Source organism: Enhydra lutris, unplaced genomic scaffold (genome assembly GCF_002288905.1).
Source record: "Enhydra lutris kenyoni isolate GAN:26980312 unplaced genomic scaffold, ASM228890v2 scaffoldscaffold37, whole genome shotgun sequence".
NCBI classification, from domain to species: Eukaryota; Metazoa; Chordata; class Mammalia; order Carnivora; family Mustelidae; genus Enhydra; species Enhydra lutris.
In genome coordinates this window covers 19,018,265-19,032,366 of record NW_019154121.1, presented here as the reverse complement: position 1 = coordinate 19,032,366, position 14,102 = coordinate 19,018,265, and positions in this window count along the sequence as shown.

The following is a 14,102-nucleotide window of genomic DNA, read 5'->3' as shown; positions in this document are numbered from 1 at the left end:
CTCAACTCTATGGTCAACTAATCTTTGACAAAGCAAGAAAGAATGTCCAATGGAAAAAAGGCAGTCTCTTCAAAAATGGTGTTGGGAAAATTAGACAGCCACATGCAGAAAAATGAAACTGGACCATTTCCTTATACCACACACAAAAACAGACTCAAAATGGATGAAAGACCTTAATGTGAGATAGGAATCCATCAAAATCCTTGAGGAGAACACAGGCAGCAACCTCTTTGACCTAGGTCACAGCAACTTCTTCCTAGAAACATCGTCCAAGGCAAGGGAAGCAAGGGAAAAAATGAACTACTGGGACTTCACCAAGGTCAAAAGCTTCTGCACAGCAAAGGAAACAGTCAACAAAACCAAAAGGCAATTGACAGAACGGGAGAAGATATTTGCAAACGGCATTATCAGATAAAGGGCTAGTATCCAAAATCTATAAGGAACTTAACAAAGGAACTTATTAACACCCAGAGAACAAAGAATCCAATCAAGAAATGGGCAGAGGACATAAACAGACATTTCTGAAAAGACGACATCCAGATGGCCAACAGACCCATGAAAAAGTACTCCACATCACTGGGCATCAGGGAAATACAAATCAAAACTATAGTAAGATACCACCTCACACAAATTAGAATGGCTAAAATTAACAAGTCAGGAAATGACAGATGTTGGCAAGGATGTGGAGAAAGGGGAACCCTCCTATACTATTAGTGGAAATGCAAACTGGTGCAACCACTCTGGAAAACAGCATGGAGGTTCCTGAAAAAGTTGAAAATAGAGCTACCCCACGGCCCAGCAATCACACTCCTGGGTATATACCCTAAATATACAAATGTAGTGATCCGAAGGGGCACATGCACCCAAATGTTCATAGCAGCAATGTCCACAATATCCAACCTATGGAAAGAACCCAGATGTCCATCAACAGATAAATGGATAAGGAAGATGTGGTGTGTGTGTGTATACACACACACACACACACACACATTCGAATACTATGCAGCCATCAAAAGAAATGAAATCTTGCCTTTTGGAATGACATGGATGGAACTAGAAGGTATTACACTGAGTTAAATAAGTCAATCAGAGAAAAACAATTATCATATAATCCCCCTGATATGAGGAATTTGATCTGAAGGGTGGGGAGTTTGGAGTTAGGGAAGGAAAAAGTGAAACAAGATGGGATCGGACAGGAGACAAACCATAAGAGACTCAATCTCACAAAACAAACTGAGGGTTGCTTGGGGGTGGGGTAGTATGGAGAGAGTGGTTGGGTTATGGACATTGGGGAGGATATGTAATATGGTGAGTGCTGTTAATGTGTAAGCCTTACAAATCACAGACCTGTACCTCTGAGGCAAATAATACATACAGACACACATACAAAAATACTCTCCCTGTGCATTTGCCTCTTCACTAGTTTCAATAATTCAGGCTGGCCCTTCTGTAGTCCCAGGCTATAGACTGGCACTACTCCTCAAGGTGTTTTAGCTCTATAGGTAATGACTGAGCCTGATGAAAAGCTACCTTTGATCTTCACTGAGGCAGTGACATCCTTACTCCATCTTCAGAAGCAGTATGGAGTATCTGCAACCTACCTTCTAAAGCCTTACCAATACCTTTCTTTTTTTTTTTTCTTCTCCATTTTTTTTAATTTAATTTCTTTTCAGTGTAACATAATTCATTGTTTATGCACCCAGTGTTCCATGTAATACATGCCCTCCATAATACCCACCACCAGGGTCCCCCAACCCCCCACTCCCCGCCCCTTCAAAAACCTCAGATTGTTTTTCAGAGTCCATAGTCTCTCATGATTCATCTCCCCCTCCAATTTCCCTCAACTCCCTTCTCCTCTCCACCTCCCCATGTCCTCCATGTTATTTCTTATGCTCCACAAATAAGTGAAACCATATGATAATTGACTCTCTTTGCTTGACTTATTTCACTCAGCATAATCTCTTCCAGTACCGTCCATGTTGATACAAAAGTTGGGTATTCATCCTTTCTGATGGAGGTATGATACTCCATAGTATATATGGACCACATCTTCCTTATCCATTCGTCCATTGAAGGGCACCTTGGTTCTTTCCACAGTTTAGCTACTATGGCCATTGCTGCTATGAACACTGGGGTACAGATGACTTTTCTTTTCACTACATCTGTATCTTTAAAGACCTTCTCAAACTCAACACACATAAAACAGATAATCATGTCAAAAAATGGGCAGAAGACATGAACAGACACTTCTCCAATGAAGACATACAAATGGCTATCAGACACACAAAAAAATGTTCACCATCACTGGCCATCAGGGAGATTCAAATCAAAACCACATTGAGATACCACCTTACACCAGTTAGAATGGCCAAAATTGGCAAGACAGGAATCATGTGTTGGAGAGGATGTGTGGAAAGGGGAACCCTCTTACACTGTTGGTGGGAATGCAAGTTGGTACAGACAACTTGGAGAACAATGTGGAGATTCCTTAAGAAATTAAAAACAGAGCTTCCCTATGATCCTGCAATTGCACTACTGGGTATTTACCCTTACCAATACCTTTCTGAATGTATCTGACTCTGTGCATAGCTGACAAACAATACCCTCCCATTGTATACATGTATGATATAGCATGTACCATGTGACAAAAGATACATATTTTTTATCTCCTATCACATGTCTCACCATGTAGTTTTGAACATGCTATCCCCTCTCTGTAAAATGGTCTTTCACCTATCCCCTGTCCAGAATATGCTGGATGATCCTTCAAAGCCCACTTGAAAAGAAGATACCTTCAACCTGAATCCTGCCTCAATGCAATTTACCTGCTTCCAAACATGAGGCACTGACAGTTCTCATAAAGCACTTTGCTTTTAAGATTATCTCTCTCCAAGGGACTCCTGGCTGGCTCAGTTGGTTAAGTGTCCAATGCTTGGTTTCGGCTCAGGTCATGATCTCAGGATCATGAGATCAAGTCGCACACTGGGCTCTGTGCTCAGTACAGAGTCTGCTTAAGATTCTCCCTCTCTCTCCCTCCAGTGCACACGCTCTCTCTCTCTCTCTCTCCCAAACAAATAAAATCTTAAAAAAAAAAAAAAGAATCTCTCTCTCTCTCTGAAAACTTCTCATGCTGTAGTTGATTTGCGTATGTAGATCCCTGTTTCCTTGACAAGGCTGCAAATCCCCTGAGGGAAGGCATTATGTTATACTCATTTCTGTATTTCCAGTGCATGTCTCTGTGCTTCCTACATAAGTGGGACACAATAAAAACCTTGTTTGAGTTTTTTAACCCCAATTTAAAAGATATCTTTTAGTTAAAATGAGACAAATGGAAAAGATACCAGAATAAGGAGTGACAGAGGGCAAAGAGAGAAAGTAGGACCTGTCCTGTCCTAAATTAATATTGTCAAAGGCAAAGATGTGAAGCAAGATACTAGCCATGAACAAATGATTCAAATAGTCTCTGGACACATTAAGAAACAAGAGAAAAAAACTATCATTTATTAAGCACTTATTGTATGCAATCAGTATACTAGGCACTTTAATAGTTTTAATTCATTTAATCAATAAAATCTCCCAAGTTATATATAATCCTCACAGTACTGGACCAGAAACTGATGGTCAGTGAGATGAAACAGTTTGCCTACAATAACATAGCTGTTAATAGTAGAGCTAGGGTTTCAACCCAAATGTGGGCAACTTGAGAGTTAAACGTTTTTCCCTGTAAATGCTCATTTCAGAAACATGTACATAACAGGAACTAGAGCCAGGTGTTAATAATAATATTAATAATAAAAATTCCTAACACTGAACATTTGTTATGTGTCAGGTGCTGGACTGAGCACTGGGGACAGAGAGGTGAATTAGACACGTCTTCTCGAGGGCTTTAAAACGCACTTGAATCAAATTGAATTGAACCTAAAGCTTAGTGTATCCAACCTTAAAGTAATTCTGGGGTTTATCAAACAAACAGTAAGTGCTTAGTTTTGTTTGGCTTCTGTGACCATGTAAGGAGGAAAAAGAGTCTCTTTATCCAATAGTGTGGAGGCAAGAGGCTCTCTTCCATGCCAGGAGAGTGACTTCAGTAATTACCAAAAGACCCAAAGACATCCAGCTCTTTCCAATTAACTTCTGTTACAGAGTGCTGTTGACTGCTCGCCTGACAGCCACACGCAGATGGGGGAGAGAAGTGTGCACAAGATTTCTTTGCATTTCATAGTTCACAGATGAAAGGCAGTGTCAAGTGCAAGTCAAAGTTGAAAAATTGACTTATTTGGCACTGAGTGTGTGAGGAAGGACCACTCTGGAGTCATTACAAACAAGCTAAGGTGTTTTCATATCATGTTCTCCCTCTTGGTACACAAATGAAAACTATTTTTTTTTTCCTTTTAGATGCATTTACTCTGAGAGTTTCATTGCCAGAAAACGTGGCTAGATCCAGCTTTCTTAAATCCCAGCATTGACAACCTTAATGGTAGCTTAGTGGTAAGCATAGTGGTAGCTGTTATAATTACTCTAGCCCTAACTCTTAATGCTTGCTTGCAGCTGCTGATGGAGAATGGGAAAAATGCCCCCAGATTGGTTAGAGAAGATTCAGGAGAACCTGATCTCAGTCAAAAAGAAAGCAGCCCAGATTGTCAGACCCAAAGAGACACCATAATAATACCTTAAAAACAATAACAGTTACTTAATAGCAACTACTCAAACAGCATATGCTTGTGTAAGGCTTTTTTTCAGGGGGGGGTGTATACATATATACATACATGTACACACTCACATGTATGTGCATATACTCACACAGTCTATATATATGTGTTTGTATATATATATATGTGATAGACTATACAAGTGCCCTATACCTCATCAAAATTTCTCCCTGGATTAGCAACCATCAATGGCTCTTTTCTGATCCAGTCTTTACTATGGTGATGCAGAACATTAATTTTCTAAATTGTACACTTTCTTTGCATTAAACAATTGGCCCTTGAAATTTTACTGTACTCAACTTGAAATTTTACTGTAACTCAACTTTACTGTACTCAACTTTTCCTCCAATGACCGGTAAATTGATTTTATCTATTTATTTTTAGATATGGACAAATTAATTTCTATTTTGTAATGGTTTAAATTATTTATTGTATTTAATCTTTTTTATGTTCAAATTATTCCAGATTTGTCCAGTGAAAGCCCTGTCACACTACTTTCCATGTTCTTCACACATGCTACCATTATTTTTTGGAGTACTCCATGACTTTTTAGCTAATACAATGTGTCAGGCTCAGCTTATACCTAATTGGCCACCTTTCTGAGGAGCTCTGCTTTATTACAGTGAGAAATGGTGTTAGATATCAACATGTAGAAACTAGGTTTACTTATTGCTGTTGGAGTATCTTTGATTCCTGGCCCTTTTAGCAGACAGAACTAGGAAACATGCACCCATACATACATAAAAATATACATGAATGCATACATCAAAATATATGGACATATATATATATAAATATACAATGCACAGAAGTACATACACACACATTTATATATTAGAAATCATGAATTCGGGGCACCTGGGTGGCTCAGAGGGTTAAGCCTCTGCCTTCGGCTCAGGTCATGATCTCAAGGTCCTGGGATCGAGACCCGCATCTGGCTCTCTGCTTAGCAGGGGCCTGCTTTCCCTTCCCCCTCTGCCTGCCTCTTTGCCTACTTGTGATCTCTCTCTCTCTGCCAAACAAATAAAAACTTTTTTAAAAATCATGAATTCACAAATTCTGAAGATCTTTTTTACCTTGTATAATTTCATAGTTGCATTACACTTCAATCACACTGAAAATCCAGTCCTGCTTTAATGTCAATATACTTATTCACTGACTCAACTCTGTAATACACCTAAAATACTTTAGGAATGACTTTGACTTTCCACCATTGAAGAGAAAGGAAACTATTAAAGAGTTTGATTTGTTGGCATTTATTCCTCCTGCTCACACCTCTTCTGTGACTGAGAGTACAAAGTCAAATACTATGAAAACTTTACCTTCAATTAATCCTTCCTTCTTCCCCCTCCAGTTTAGTTTCAGTTTCCCTCTCCTCACTCTAATTAATTTTATTTTTGGAATATGTAGAACATTAACACAGTTTCAAAGACCAAAACTATAAAAAAGAGCATACTCAATTGTCATTTCTTCCTATACTCTTATCATCCCATTTTCTGCTCACTGTATTGTTTATATTTAACCAGTTCCTATTATTTTCTGGCTTATATTAGTTTTTCTTTTTGCACTTTAAAAAAGATATGTTCAAATTTTCTCATTTTCACTTCTTTCCTATGCAAAATATGAGATGCCATATATGCTTTTATGTACTCTTTTTAACTTCTGCTATCTCCTGAAAATCACTCCCTATCAGTTCAGAGGTCTTCCTCATTCTTTTGTACAGATGTATAGTACTCAAGTGTGTGTGTGTGTGTGTGTGTGTGTAGGGGTGTGTGTGTGTGTGTGTGTGTGGTTTATACACACCAAAGTGTAATAAATATTGTTTGGTTTGAGATTTGAATAATTTTCATTATTTTACAGATACAAATAATGATGTAATAAACACATTTGTGCACATGCAGTTTTATATGCTTGGTGGTGTATCACTAGGGTAAATCCCTAGAAGTGAGTATTCTGGGTCAAAAGATAAGTACATCTGTACAACCTCCATAAAAGTTGTACCATTCAGCATTCTCAGCAGGAATGCATGCGAGTATTTCTCCACAGCCTCACCAAAGGACTATATGGTCAAGTTCTTCAATTTTTGACAACCTACTACATGATAAGTAGTTCCTTGGTCTAGTATTAATTTTGATTTCTCTTAACATGAGTGAAGTTAAACATCTTTTCATATGTTTAAGGTACACTTTTATATTTTTGTGAATTGTATGTTAACAGCTTTTGCCCAATTTTCTGTATTTATTTCCCTTTCAATTTTTCCTTTAGAAATCAGGAATATTTGTCTTTTCTTTCTGATATGCATTGCAGATTTTACTTTCACGTGGTCATTTTTTGTCTGAATTGCTGCTATTCAGAATTTGTTTTCTTATTTCTATGTAATCAAATCTATCAATTTTTAAAATTGCATTTGGGTTTTTTACTCATAGTTAAAAAGATTTTTCCTATAATTATGCTTACAGAGGACTTCACTTGTTTTATTTTTTCTTACAGCACTTATGTTAGAGCTTCCTTTCCAAACAGTTCTACAGCACCTTATGGCTCCACAGAAGTGATTCAGGAGGACTGAAAATGACTAATTTAAAATATATTTTGTCAGTTAAAATCTTTACTTAAGAACAACATATCTACTTAAAAATGTCAAATTAAATTTTAACACATTAAAGATAATTAATATACTAAAATTTGCTGCCAGGCAAAATAATTTTCAGTATAGTTAATACAGCATAGTTTCTCCTTCCATATCTCTCTCTCTCTCTCTCACACACACACACACACACACACACACACACACACACACACACACACTTTGGTAATGTATAATTGATTAGCAAGATTGTAGTCCTTCCCTGATTTTATTTTTTTTTTAATTAAGGCCATGTCTGCTTAACACAAAACAAAGCAAAAGCCCTATAAACCAGTACATCAGATGTGTCATGCTTAATTAAGACTATGCAAAGTTCAGATATATCTGCTTTATTCATGCCCTTCATACACTGCAACAGTGACGTGTGTGAAGAAGCAAGTAAACACTTAAAACATAGTAAGAAATATCAGAGTTTTGGCATCTGTAGAACTCCATGTGAGTTTTAAGTCCTTCTTGTTTTATATCAATTCATTGCTGGATCATTTGTTAAAAATCTAACATGTATCAGGTACACTACTGGGTCTCAGATATTAAAGCAATGAACAAAGTCTTCATGTTCCTTGCCATTTCAGAAACTTTTAATTCACAAAATTATTTTATAATAGTTCATTTGTATGTCCAAAAAAGATATATTAAACAATTAATTATAATCAAAAGTGATGAGAGTTATAATAGAAGAAGTACTAGGTGCCATAAGGTTCTATAAAAGAATATATAGTCCATGAGGCATGGAGGGTGTTCTTCATAAAATAGTGCTTACACTAAGATCTGAAAAATGAATATGACTAAGTAAAATGCCCTTTATATTGTTTCTTTATTGGGGTTTCTCATGAGGTTGTATTCAAAACATAAAAGCAGAATTCATTCTACTGTTAGCAAAGCACATTTAAAGGATAGAAATCTAGACTCCTTAAGATGATAGACATTGTATATCTTTTTTTTGAAAAAAAAAAAAGTCTGTTAAGTTCCTCTGCCCACTCTTTATTTTTTTTTTAAGATTTGTTTATTTATCTAGTTGAGGGAGAGAGAGAGGAAAAGGGACAGGGAGAGAGAGAATCTCAATCAGACTTCACACTGAGCACAGAGCCTGATGTGGGGCACGATTCCAGGATCCTGAGATCATGACCTGAATTGAAATCCAGAGTTGCCACTTAACCCACTGAGCCACCCAGGTACCCCTTTATGCCCATTTTTTAATCAGACTATCTGTTCTTTCATTCCTGAGTTGTAGGTGTTCCATATATATTTTGGATATTAATCCCTTAACTGATAAGTGGTTTGCAAATATTTTCGCCCATGTCATAGGTTACCTTTTCATTCTGTTCATTAGTTCTTTTGTTGTTCAGAAAGTTTTTAGTTTAATGTAGTCCTACTTTGTTTATTTTTGTTTATATTTTTTGTTTATATTTGTTTATATTATTTTTGTTTCTATTTTGTTTATATATTTTGTTTATGTTGTTAGTGCTCTATCATATAAAAAAAAAATCATTACCAAGATCAGTGTCAAGGAGATTTTCGCCTAGTTTTTTTTGGGGGGGGGGGGGTTGGTTTACAACTGCAGGTCTTATATTCATGTTTCTAATTCATTTTGAGTTAACTTCTGTGAGCTATGCAAGACAGGGGTTCAAGTTCATTCCTTTGCATGTAAACATAAAGTTTTAGCAACAGTTTTACCATTTATTCAAAAGATCATCTATTCCCCATTGAATATTCTTGGCTCTCTTGTCAAATATTAGTTGACTATGTATATTAGGGGTTTATTTCTGTCCTTCTATTCTATTCCACTGGTCCATATGTCAGTTTTTATGTCCGTATCCTAATGTTCTGATTACTATAGTTTTGTAGAATATTTGAAATCAGGAAGTGCAACGCTTTCATCTTTGTTCTTTCTCAAGATTGCTTTGGCTATTTGGGTCTTTGGGCTTTTTGGGCTTTTAAGGTCACACTTGAATTTTAGAATTTTTTTTCCTTTGAAAATTTCCATTAGAATTTTGATAGGGATTATATTGAATCTACAGGCAGCTTTGGATAATATGGACATTTTACCAATATTATTTTTTCTGATCCACAAATATGATATATCTTCCCATAATGTGTGTCTTCTTTCTCTCATTAATGTCTTACAGTTTTTAGTGGACAGATCTTTTAACTTTTTTTTTTAAGATTTTATTTATTTTTTTCACAGAGAATGAGCGAGAGAGGAAACACAAGCAGTGGGAGTGGGAGAAGGAGAACAGGCTTCCCGCAGAACAGGGAGCCCAATGCAAGGCTGGATCCCAGGACCCTGAGATCATGACCTGAGCCAAAGACAGACGCTTAAAGACTGAGCCACTCAGGTGCCCCAATCTTTAACCTCTTTGTTAAATTTATCTCTAAGTATTTTATTGTTCTCAAAGCTATTACAGAATATTCCTAGATACTCTGTTTTTAGTATACAAAAATGTACATCAAATCATCACATTGTACAACTTAAATTTACACACTGCTGTATGTCAATTGTATTTCAATAAAACTAGGGGGAAAAAAACTAAAAAAAAACCAAAAAAAAACCAAAACTAAACTAAAAACAAAAAACAAAATCAGAACCCATTACCTTTGAAAGCCTCCCATTCAATCACTGTTACACACTCCTACTAACTTACTGCTTAAGATCTGTATTATTTAAGACTTGATTCAGGTATTGTCTTGTTCCCCTATCCTGTCTGTGCCTATCCTTTCAGTTCTTAAGAGTATCCTGTGTATTTCTTTCCCTGCTGTGTCATTCATCATACTTTACTGTTTCTCTACCCCTACAGCTAGATGCTCAGATCCTCTATCTCAGGACCAAGTATTACTCACTACTCATCAGCATAGTGGCTATTACTTTGAAGTCACTCCATACATATGCAATAAATGAAAGTTTTCCAAGGTAAAAGAGGGAAACATTATAGAAGAGAACAGCACATTGTAAAAAGACAAAGTATGAAGGAGTATTTCAGGTTTAAAAAGTGGATAAATAGGTTTTGGGGAAAAAAAATTTCATAGGGATACAGAAAGCCATCATGGAAGATCTGGAGAGGAACAAAAATAAAGGCCATAATCATAGAGGTCTATAGTTCATGATAATAATTTCATAGCCAATGGAAAACTTGTAAGTTCCACAATAGACTGATAATGGTAACCAAAGACATCAAGTCCCTAGAATCTATAAATGTTACAGAAGATGTGATTAAGCTGAGGACCTTGAGATAGAGACCTTATCCTGGATTATGTAGGTGGGCCCTACATGCAACTGCATCTACCCTTATAAGAAAGAAGCAGAGGGAAATCTGACACACACACACACAGAAGAGAAGGGGATGTGAAGACGGAGCAAAGGAAGATTTGAAGATGCTGGCTTTAAAAACTGGAGTGAAGGTACACACACATTTGCACACACACACACACAATGGAAATTTACTCAGCCATCAAAAAGAATCTTGCCATTTGCAACAACATGGATGAAACTAGATGGTGTTATGCTAAATTAAATAAGTCAGTCAGAGAAAGACAAATACTGTATGATTTCACTCATACGTGGAATTTAAGAAATAAAACAGATGAACATAGGGGAACTAAAGGGAAAATAAAATAAGATAAAGACAGAGAAGGAGGCAAACCATAAAAGATTCTTAACTATAGGGAACAAACCAAGGGTAGAGGGGAGGTGGATGGGGTCACTGAGTGTTATCTGCAACTGATGAATCACTAAATTCTACCCCTGAAACTAATAATACATTACATGTTAACTAAATTGAAAATAAATTAAAAAATGAAAAATAATTTTAAAAATTAAAAAAAATGAAAACTGGAATGATAGGACTATCAGCCAAGCCACCAGAAACTGGAAGAGGCTAAGCAGAGATTCTGTCCTCTGAGCCTCAGGAGGGAGTGTGGCCCTCCCAGTAACTTCAATTCAGCCAGGAGTACTAACTTGGGGCTTCTGGTCTCCAGAACTGCAAGAGAAGGAATTTCTATTGTTTTAAGCCACCAATTTTGGGCAATTTGTTATGGCAGACACAGGAAACTTCAACAGAGGAGAAGTAGGAAATCATTTACTTATAACAGAATTCTGGCATTAGTGAGGAAGGTAGCAAGGAGAGGGAACTTCGGGGGCAGGGCAGGAAGCCAGTAGGGAGATAATGACATCAATGCAGGTGAGTCATCGACAGAGCATAAAATAATATGGCACCATTATTAAATAATGGTGAAAGGGAATGAAAGTTCACTTGTCAAATATCTCTAGCTACAATTATTGACTTATGTGGTAAAGGATATTTTACAAAATGTAAATGAAAGTAAGTGTTTTATTGTCTTATGGTGGTTTAAAATAAGAACATCTAAACTACATATCTTTCAATCCTTGTTAAAAGGACATTTCTTGGATACAGAGGAAACAATCCCAAACTTCTTGGAACATAGAAAACCAGGGCTAGAGGGGAACTCATAGTATCTGACTTGGTCTATTTAGTCCTTTCTCTAGCATTCTAGAGAAGTAGTCATTTGATTTCTGCTGGTCCCACATGCAATTCACTGCCACCATGGACAGCCCACACTTGGAGCTTTGCCTCTTATGCACTCCTACAACAAATATTTATGAAACATCTTCCATATATATATAGTACTTTTCTATTCCTAGAAATTCAGCAATCCATAAAAAAGATTCCTGGAACTTCCAGTCTAGCAGGAAATAGATAATAACCAAGGAACCAAACACATCAACAAAATAATAATCAGATACTGATGGTTGTGCTAGGAAGAAGATAAAACGCCGTAATAGGATATTGGATATTAAAATTCTGTGACTAGGGAAGGCATCTCTGAGGAGGCAACATTTGAGGTGAGGCCTAAATGGCAGGTAGGAGCTGGCTTTACAGAGGCCATGGCCAGAGTATTCCAGGCAGACATAGCAGAAATGCAAATTTCTGAGGGTGGGAATGAGCATGGTCTGTTTAGAGGACAGAGACAGGTCAGTATGGCTGCCACATAATGAAGGGTATAATAACTAAAAGTTATAGTTACAATTCCCCAGAACATATAATTCAGAGCATCAGTAGGGTGGCTATGTGTTAGAAGGAGAAAAGCACTGGTTAGGAATTCAGTGACCTGAGTTTTATTTCTTGACCTTTACTTGACCAGGTGTGTGCTCTAAGATTTTTCTTTGCCTCTTTAGATTTCTATCTTCTGGTATTTCTGATAAGTGATGCAGTCAGACTAGATCACTGATTTTCAAATTATACTCTATGGGAGCAATAAGGGGCCTGACTAATGAGGCTCACATCTCACCACCAGCTTAATAAGAGAAGCTATATTGTTTGCATTTTCAAAACAATTTTATTTAAACAACGGGTTCTTGGAGTCAAGAAAACTTATAAACCATCAGCCAAAATTATCTATTTAATTACTTCAGACATCAGAATCCAGTGATTCTAAGTACAGAAAGACAATTTTGACTCAGTGAACTGAAAAAAAAAATAAATCTAAATATGAACTGGATAAATGGACAGCTTTGTGAAGCAGAACCTCCTCAACACAGGAGTTCTGCTAAAATAAAAGCAAAAACAAGCAAAAACCAAAACATCATGTTTAGGGAATGCTGGGTTATGCACATTTAAATAACTTCTTTGTTGTAAGTATTTTTAAAGCCTTTAATGAGCTAATGCTATTTATGAATTTCCATGAGAAAAAAATGCAGAAAAAAATAAGATTAGTGTTTCATAGAACCCTTTATTAAAACTGTTTCCTTATCACTCTGAGATACTAGGATTCTACGCTTTTAGTATAAATTCTAAGAGAAAAGGTCATCTCTGTTCTGTTCTCAGCTGTTATTTGTAAAGTTTTGTATACTGCTAAGATGGCAATATTCTATTAATAAATCGTTATAAAATGGCAGAATGAATGAATAAGTGAAAAGAAAACAGGAACTCTAACTTTGTCCCTGAGGAGAGTAAAGAACTGTAGCTGCTCTCTGATGTTACCAACACTCCAAAACCGGAAACAAGCCAAGGATCCATTTTTCTGACATTACAACTCTAGCCTTCTTTAAGGCTTCCACTTTCTCTTACGGGCATTGTTCGTTTATTCAACAATATTGTTTGAATATCTTATGTTCCAGGTACTCAAACAGGTTTGGGGAAGCAATGATGAGCTTACAGTCTGAGAAGAGACATAAGTGGCAAAAAGATAATCAATCACAAACTTAATACTGTAAAGGGAACATACAGACAACTGTGATTTAATTTAGTGTTGAGAATCATGAAAGAGTTCCTTGAGTAACACGTGAGAGTTGACATCTGAAAATGAGTAGAGGTTAACTACATAGAGCAGATGGAGAAGAGTGGTTAATAGACAAAAGAAAAAGACCCTTGGGTGGAGGTAAGCATGAATACAATGGATGAAGTTATGCTCAGAGAAGCTAGAATGAAGGACTTGAAACAGCTGTTCCTGAGGCTGGGGACCTGGGAAGTCTATTCAAGCCTTGTGATATATTAAGGATTTTTTTTTTCCTAAAAAGGATATTAGGCAATAAGAGGTAAGAAAAGGAGCATTACCATTTTTTTCACCTTTTGGGGGTGGGGGCTTCGCTGTGGCTGCAGGATGTATATAAGATTAGAAGAAAAGATTAAATGAGAAGACTCCACCACAGGTGATATAGACAGAAAAGAGAGATTCCTGAGATATTTAGCAACTAAAATGTATACTATGTGATACTATAACACATGTAGCATATAAAA